At 41.0% G+C, this 9,189-nt stretch overlaps 1 non-coding gene across 1 annotated transcript; it reads right to left on the reverse strand.

The window, feature by feature from the left end:
• Positions 1-237: 237 nt before the first annotated feature.
• On the reverse strand, positions 238-314 carry TRNAS-CGA (transfer RNA serine (anticodon CGA)). The gene has a single exon. It is a non-coding gene; the product is annotated as a tRNA-Ser (tRNA).
• Between the last annotated feature and the right edge of the window lie 8,875 nt (positions 315-9,189).

Genomic DNA, 9,189 nt, shown 5'->3' on the forward strand with positions numbered 1-9,189 from the left:
GAAATAAAATTCTATTAGTTGGATTGCCATAATTGATATATACAATATATTTCGAGGAACCAGATAAGGAGAAAAATAAATGAATAAAACATTTCAAGCTCTATTGCAGCAGGACCAGTAATTTCAGCAGTTCTGGATGAAGAAATGTCTTACATGAAACAGACTTTCAACGTATTAGGTCGTGTTACGTACATGTAGTACGTATTGAAGAGATGTTAAGTACAGAAGAAAATGGCCAGCCGGACACCAGTGGGATCCGAACCCACAACCTCCCGATTTCGCGTCGGTTGCTCTACCAATTGAGCTATGGTGGCCCAGGCCAGCTTTGTTCTGTTTGAAAGGATCTGAGCTACAGGTCTGTACTTAACATCTCTTCAACACGTACTATATGTACGTAACACGACCTAATACGTTGAAAGTCTGTTTCGATTACAATGCGGTCGTGAAAATACAATATTCAAATTTCTTACTTCTCCAGTACTTCCAAAGACGGCATATTTATACCAACGATGTTATTAATTTTAAATTCACAAGTATTCCTTCAAGTACAGCGTCTTTTTAGTGAATTCCATGTGTACTTTTCCCCAAAGACGTCCAGGGTTAGCGATGAGAAAACTAATTAATTTATTTGCGTCAGGTTGAGTAGCTCGGACGGCAGAGCGCTGGCCCTCTGAGCCCAACTTAGCCGGTTCGATTCTGGCTCAGTCCGTTCGTATTTGAAGGTGCTCACATACGTTAGCCTCGTGTCGGTACATTTAATGGCCCGTAAAATAAATACTCCGGTACAAAATTCCGGCAACTCGGCGTCTCCGAAAACCATAAAAATATAGTCAGTGGGACGTAAGGTATATAACATTAATATTAACTTATTTGTAAAGTAAATGGAAAATGATTTGAATGGATAAAAGTCATTAACTAAATACAAAGGATGGGAAAAGGTCAGTTCGAACGCTCCACTCTCCTCTAATGATGTGCTGGACCTGAGGGCTGGTTCGAGGTCCACTCAGCCTACGGGATTAGAATTGAAAGGCTATCTGACGGTGAGATAGCAGCCCCGGTAGAGAAAGCCAAAAATAACGGCCAAGAGGATTTGTTGTGCTGACCACACGACACCTCGTAATCTGCAGGCCTTCGGGCTGAGGAGCGGTCGTTTGGTAGGACAAGGCCCTTCAGGGGCTGTAGTGCCATGGCTTTTAAATAATCCTTTATTCAGTAAACTGACCCTCAACATAAGACACTGTACTGTAAGGTTGTTATGTTCTACTGTGGATTATAAATGGTTCCTTAAAAGAAGCACGCACGCACAGCCGTATCCGTAGTCGTGGCTTGGTAGCTTTCCTTGCGGGCAAGCCTCTTCTACAACTCGGCCATCATCCCCGATATGGTACCTCTTGCAACCACTAAAAATCCGTGGGCAGTGACAGAGTTTACATGATATTCTTCCAGGAAGTAATTGGATATTGGATTCATGAAAAGGAATTTGTAATTAAAATTCAGTAAAGAACTTCTCAGGAAGGCCAACTTCAATTCAACTAAATTACGTTTTTGTTGTTCTGTTCCCATCAACGTGACATTTATATTTAAAATTTGAACTAGCAGAACTTATTCATCTTTGACAGTCCCTGTTGTTTACAGTATCATTGACTAAGTCTCTTGAGAAGCCTATTCAACTTCGCAGTCGTGAAAGCACAATGTTGTTGATGTAATTGGAAACGGCATGGAGCATCTAGTTCACATTTACAGTATTAGCTGCTAATGGAAAACCTCGCCCACGGGAACGAATGGGATGTTTACCTTTGGAGGGGTGAATATCATCCGCCACTGGTACCGAATAGGGAGATGATCAATGCGAGATATGAATTACGTTCCAAACAGTCGCCCTAGCAAAAACTGTTTGTAATAAAAATCCACAGTTCTAGCCCTTAAAGCAAACAACTTAATGTTAAAAAAATTCCAGGGATATCAGCAACGAATTTGAGGTAAATAAAATGTAATAAAGTAAGATAATATAGGCTTTATTTTTCCTAAAATGAATAATCATTTTCTTAATCATTGTTATTCCGTCGATTAGACTAGCAGTTTCCCTTTTACTACTACTACGAGCGCTAATGTGAGTCAATGCAGAGTTTCACTTTAAGCACCACTACGACCGCTAATGTGAATCAGTGCAGAGCTTCACTTTAAGCACCACTACGAGCGCTAATGTGAGTCAATGCAGAGTTTCACTTTAAGCACCACTACGAGCGCTAATGTGAGTCAGTGCAGAGTTTCACTTTAAGCACCACTACGAGCGCTAATGTGAGTCAATGCAGAGTTTCACTTTAAGCACCACTACGAGTGCTAATGTGAGTCAACGCAGAGTTTCACTTTAAGCACCACTACGAGTGCTAATGTGAGTCAATGCAGAGTTTCACTTTAAGCACCACTACGAGTGCTAATGTGAGTCAATGCAGAGTTTCACTTTAAGCACCACTACGAGTGCTAATGTGAGTCAACGCAGAGTTTCACTTTAAGCACCACTACGAGTGCTAATGTGAGTCAATGCAGAGTTTCACTTTAAGCACCACTACGAGTGCTAATGTGAGTCAACGCAGAGTTTCACTTTAAGCACCACTACGAGTGCTAATGTGAGTCAATGCAGAGTTTCACTTTAAGCACCACTACGAGTGCTAATGTGAGTCAACGCAGAGTTTCACTTTAAGCACCACTACGAGTGCTAATGTGAGTCAACGCAGAGTTTCACTTTAAGCACCACTACGAGTGCTAATGTGAGTCAATGCAGAGTTTCACTTTAAGCACCACTACGAGTGCTAATGTGAGTCAGTGCAGAGTTTCACTTTAAGCACCACTACGAGCGCTAATGTGAGTCAATGCAGAGTTTCACTTTAAGCACCACTACGACCGCTAATGTGAGTCAACGCAGAGTTTCACTTTAAGCACCACTACGAGCGCTAATGTGAGTCAATGCAGAGTTTCACTTTAAGCACCACTACGAGTGCTAATGTGAGTCAATGCAGAGTTTCACTTTAAGCACCACTACGAGCGCTAATGTGAGTCAATGCAGAGTTTCACTTTAGGCACCACTACGAGCGCTAATGTGAGTCAATGCAGAGTTTCACTTTAGGCACCACTACGAGCGCTAATGTGAGTCAATGCAGAGTTTCACTTTAAGCACCACTACGAGCGCTAATGTGAGTCAATGCAGAGTTTCACTTTAGGCACCACTACGAGCGCTAATGTGAGTCAATGCAGAGTTTCACTTTAGGCACCACTACGAGCGCTAATGTGAGTCAATGCAGAGTTTCACTTTAGGCACCACTACGAGCGCTAATGTGAGTCAATGCAGAGTTTCACTTTAGGCACCACTACGAGCGCTAATGTGAGTCAATGCAGAGTTTCACTTTAAGCACCACTACGAGCGCTAATGTGAGTCAATGCAGAGTTTCACTTTAGGCACCACTACGAGCTATCTAGTACTCACAATTTGAAATATTTCGTGCCCTTTAACCCTTCAACTTTCAGCACCATTGAGGAAATTGCGTAATGTTACGTTTATCGTAGTATGGGGAACCCAGCTTTGTCTGTTAAGAAATATTTTCAGTACTAATACAAGAAGTTATTGGCTTTACATCACACTAACTACTTCAACGTATTCAGAGACACCAAGGTGCCGAAATTTAGTCCCACAGGAGTTAATTTACGTGCCGGTAGATATACCGACACGAGGCTGACGTACTTGAGCACCTTCAAATACCACCGAACTGAACCAGGATCGAACCTGCCGAGTTGGGATCAGAAGGCCAGCGCCTCAACCGTCTGAGTCACTCAGCCCGACAGGTGGGAATAAAATGTTATCCTACTTCGGCGTCGTTACTTTTACTAGAACAAGTAGAAGAACTAGTCTCATCACTCTTGAGTTAACTAACAGATGCAATGGAGAAATTCATAGGTAAATAAATATACAAGATAGTAAATATACCAATAAACACAACAATTTACAACTACATATATACAAACAAGCTACAATAATCATAACACTATTCATACAAAAGGGTAACAAATAACTACCAATTTATCAGCATGTTAGGAGGGCGTTGGTTTTCATATACCTTCGATCAAAATTATGTGTTCTTCAAATTGAGGTACTGAGTAGAAGCTATTGGATGTCAACCAATTTTTAAGATTTCTTTTGAAGTTACATTTCGGCGTATCCTTTACCTGGGCAGGTAGATGGTTGAATAATTTAATGTCACTACACCTGTAGTTTTCTTGTATTTTCTTCAAATAACATGTAGTACATCTATATCATTACGGCGATTATTCGTACCACTCCCCACTGCCAGCTGTTCCTGTATTATTTTCATATTGACGTGTGGCCATTTCTAGCCGAGTACAGCCCTTGTATAGCATACCCTCCGGCGAGGGTGGATGCCATCTGCCACGTGTAGGAAACTGCCTGTTATTGTGGTGGAGTATTGTGTTGTGTGTGGTGTGTGAGTTGAGGGATGTTGGGGGCAGCACAAACACCCTGGCCCCGAGCCACTAGAATTAACCAATGCAGGTTAAAATCCCCGACTAGGCCGCGAATCGAACCCGGGACCCTCTGAGCCGAAGGACAGTACGCTGACCATTCAGCCAACGAGTCGGACAAAAAACTCGTGTCCGCATCCCGAGGTGATGCAACTCTTTTGAGGCACACCCACCAATGGATGAGAGTTGCGTGTACCATGAACCACATACCAGCCCTCCAGCCATTCTTAAATATTTGACAGTATTGGGAATCGAAAACGGGCCCCCGAGGAACGGCAGCTCATAATGCTAAACGTTACGCTACGGATGCGGACATTTAAGCAGCTGATAAAATGGCAACGGGGCGAGATAAATTTATTTTCAAATTACACATCAGTATGACCAACGCTCTATCGCTCATATACCAAGTTCACGTTGTTTCTGACCACCTGTATATAGAGTAGGTACAAATGGTGCCATGTTTTAAATGATTTCCTACTGTCTTTGACTGGCGTTTCGCCTATGTCACAGCAAAGCCCCTTACACACAGTAACGTCACCCAATTTGTCTCATAATTCGTATCCTGCGAATACCTACAACCATAAAATTGTGTGCTCAATAAGTGGGGCTATTTTGTGCCACTGCATGTTGTTGTGTGATGGATCAGCTGTCATATTATAATAATTATTTGGGGATATTAGGTCGTGTAATAATAAATAAATACCAGCTGACGCGTTTCAATCCTGCGACCAGGATCGTCTTCAGAGCAACAACAAAGCAAAATGGCTACGGTCACTCCATAGTAAACAGACTCAAGATAGAGAGACCCTGTTAGAAATGTAGTTCATTCCAGGGCCTCCAGAGTCACAGAGAAAGATGTTGACGAGTTAACTATGGAGGGTAGCCATGATCTGCTCAGTATATAGCCGTCACCTTTGTTAAAATTAATCGTGAGGCGATAGAAATTGCTAAACGCCCGATTAATTTTAACAAAGGTGACGGCTATATACTGAGCAGATCATGGCTACCCTCCATAGTTAACTCGTCAACATCTTTCTCCGTGACTCTGGAGGCCCTGGAATGAACTACATTTCTAACAGGGTCTCTCTATCTTGAGTCTGTTTACTATGGAGTGACCGTAGCCATTTTGTTTTGTTGTTGCTCTGAAGACGATCCTGGTCGCAGGATTGAAACGCGTCAGCTGGTATTTATTTATTATTACACGACCTAATATCCCCAAATAATTATTATAATGTCATTTAGTGGTCGTGAAAGTCTACGTATTAAGATTAGCTGTCATATTGTTGAACGTAGATCGTGTTACTACATATTTCTTTCGATGTGAAAGGATGCATGTGTGCAAGAGGTTGCTAAGGATCTGTACTCACTTTCTCCTTTTCTAAGCCAGAAAACACATCCATGATTACATGATTTTCCGTGTAGCGCAGAAATATATATCTTTCAATGTTGAAAATATTTCTTAATAGGCAAAGTAGGGTCCCCCATAATCCAAAAAACGTAAAAATTAAGCGATTTCCTCAATTGTGCCGAAGGTTGAAGGGCTAAAGGGCCCAGAACGGCTTCAAATTGAGATTCTTGGATAGATATATCGAACTATAAAAGCCAATTTCGAAAATTGCTTCCGGCCTAAATGTAGTTCCTGGAAAACCGCCTAAAATCGCTTGTTTTTTCACTCTCTTTCTTTTTTATTAATATCCTAGCCAAATTATTTACATAATTCTTTCTATAATGTGTTTCACGGTTCAATATACTCAGTTTGTTTTTGATGTTTTTTAAATATCCACACTTAATGTAGTTATAAGGGCTTAAGCTAATCTCTGCACTGTCTCACATTATTGCTCATAGTGATAAAATACCCCCTGTGGGTGGGAGAAGCAGACGAACAATACACCCACGGTATCCCCTGCCTGTCGTAAGAGGCGACTAAAAGGGGCGTCGAAGGGATGATTATATTAGAGCCATGCAACTGCTCGTGATTAGTACCACCACGCGGGAAAATCATGGGCCGCTTTTACTTGTACGTATTACCACTATATTAGGTAACAAATAGGTTTGTGATTAGTAGCACTATATGAGCGACACCATGGGATGAGAGAACCCATGGTTCTGGCTTGCCTATGATTAGTACCCACTATATGAGGCACACCACGGGATAGTACGTGTCCTTTTGGCTAGTACACTTATGTGATGAACACCGTAGGTTTGCGTTGTCTGTTAACGGCGCCGCAATGTGCGGAACACCGTAGGTCTCTAATAAATGTGCGAATTTCATTACCTGTTGGTCGTAATATAATGTGTGGAATACCGCGAGTCTACGCCACTTTTGATTAGTTACCGCAACATGACAAATACCATGGTTCTACTTTTCTAGCGATAAGTACCATTATGAGTGACGGATGGCTTGGATTTTGGACCCTTTTCGACTACAATGCATCATCGATTCAATATCGTGCTATAGAAGCAGTCCCTTGGTCAGTAATACTACTGTTTAACGCCAGCTTATGTGCATGTGAGGCACTGTGGGTCGGTCCCACTGATCGTTTTAAATTCATATCCATCCATCCATCCATTCATTCTTCGTCCTCACGTTTTGAATTGTGGTCAGTGGAGGATTTTGGACTTTTAATTTGTCATTTCATTTCGTCTCATTTCGTACCATTAGGAGCCGATGACCTAGATGCTAGGCCCCTTTAAACAACAAGCATCATCATCATCATAGTGGCAAAAAGAAGACAAACTGCTAATCTAATCGACCGGATAATGATGAATGAGAAAAGATTTTAATTTTTAGGAATAAATAAAGAATATATTCTCAACGTTATTATATTTTATTCATGTAAAATCGTAGCTCATATCACTGGGATGTTTTCAACATTGAGTTGCTTGGCTGAAGCACTAGAACCGTGTATTTTTTAAGTTTCCTTATTACTACCATGGGATCTGCATCTACTTGTTTACGTACCTTGCTATGATGTACATATGTACAAAATACCTTACGGTTATTTGCTGTACCCGTCATTAATTAATCATTAATCGTGTAATAGTGAAATGAAATGAAATGGCGTATGGCTTTTAGTGCCGGGAGTGTCCGAGGACTTTGGCACGCCACGTGTAGGTCTGTTGATTTGACTCCCGTAGGCGACCTGCGCGTCGTGATGAGGATGAAATGATGATGAAGACGACACATACACCCAGCCCGGTGCCAGGGAAATTAACCAATTATGGTTAAAATTCCCGAACTTACCGGGAATAGAACCCGGGACCCCTCTGACGAAAGGCCAGCACGCGAACCATTTAGCCATGAATCGTGTAACAGTAATAATGTACAAGCAAACTGTTAGTACATCAAACGTATACCTCGAAGTATGACATGATTTCACTCCATGTCGCGGAGAGTAAGTCCCGGTGTATTAGCAGGCATTAAGGTGATTCGTCACAACAGAAAGTTCCCTGGCGCTAACGTCAATGTTCAATTACAAAACTCTCCTAGTAGATTGAAATAGCTAGCAAGAACTGTAGACTGAAACTCATGGATGACGCAAAAATGTGAACAGTAATAAATTAAAAACATTCCAGCGCTTTAGGCTTTTTCAATCGTGAAATTACCAATTACCAATCAAACTGATGAGCCTACTGTTACACTGGGGCGAAACTCTGGTCATTTTACGACTTAAAAGGCCGGAAGAGCTTAAAAGTTTTAACATTTGCAACCGATTAAATTAAATTATTGTTTCCTTCTGGAACTTTTTCTTTCAAGTTGCTTTACGTCGCACCGACCCAGATAGGTATTATGGCGACGATGTAACAGGAAAGCGCTAGGAGTGGGAAGGAAGCGGCCGTGCCCTTAATTAAGGTACAGCCCCGGCATTTACTTGGTGTGAAAATGGGAAACCACGGAACCATCTTCAGGGCTGCCGACAGTGGGGTTCGAACCCACTATCTTCTGAATACTGGATAACATTTTGGTCCTAAGATTTATCTGAGGAATTGTTTATGCTGCTTTCCGATCATCTTTATTCGAGATTTGCCATCAAATATAATAGTTTCAGATGCATAAAGTGCTTCTCTTTTAATTACTAAATTCTTCTTTTTCCCGATGAGGCCTACTAAGGACCACGTGCCAATTTCAATTCAGTTCTTCATACTTTGCTGTTTCCTCTTCCGCTCCTTCCAATATTCTTTCATCCTTTCACTATGCTGCTTCCTTCTTTCCTCGGACCACTTCGAACCAAGTTTCTTGTTCAATCTTCCTTGGAGTCCTTCCATACTTACTACTCTATTTCTAAAAATTTCTCTGTCCATAGTTTCTTCTTCTCGTATATTATTTCTTTATACATCGTTCTTTACTTCTTGAATCCAGCTACTTGTTGCCTTTCTGTCTCAAAGGTACTTGAAAATCCTTTTTGTTAATCTGGAATCATCCATTCTGTAAATATGTCCGAAAAATTGCAATCTCCTTTTTCTTATGGTTTCTGTTATGTTTTCTATGTTCCTGTATATTTCATCATTAGATATTAATTTCCATACTTCTGTTGTTTTCACAGGGCCTAAGATTTTTCTCATGATTCTCCTTTCGAGTACCTCAAGTTTATCTAATCCATACTTTAGTACTGTATTTATTATTATTATTATTATTATTATTATTATTATTATGGGGTT

The sequence above is a fragment of the Anabrus simplex genome, chromosome 6, assembly GCF_040414725.1.
Source record: "Anabrus simplex isolate iqAnaSimp1 chromosome 6, ASM4041472v1, whole genome shotgun sequence".
In the NCBI taxonomy this organism is placed as follows: Eukaryota; Metazoa; Arthropoda; class Insecta; order Orthoptera; family Tettigoniidae; genus Anabrus; species Anabrus simplex.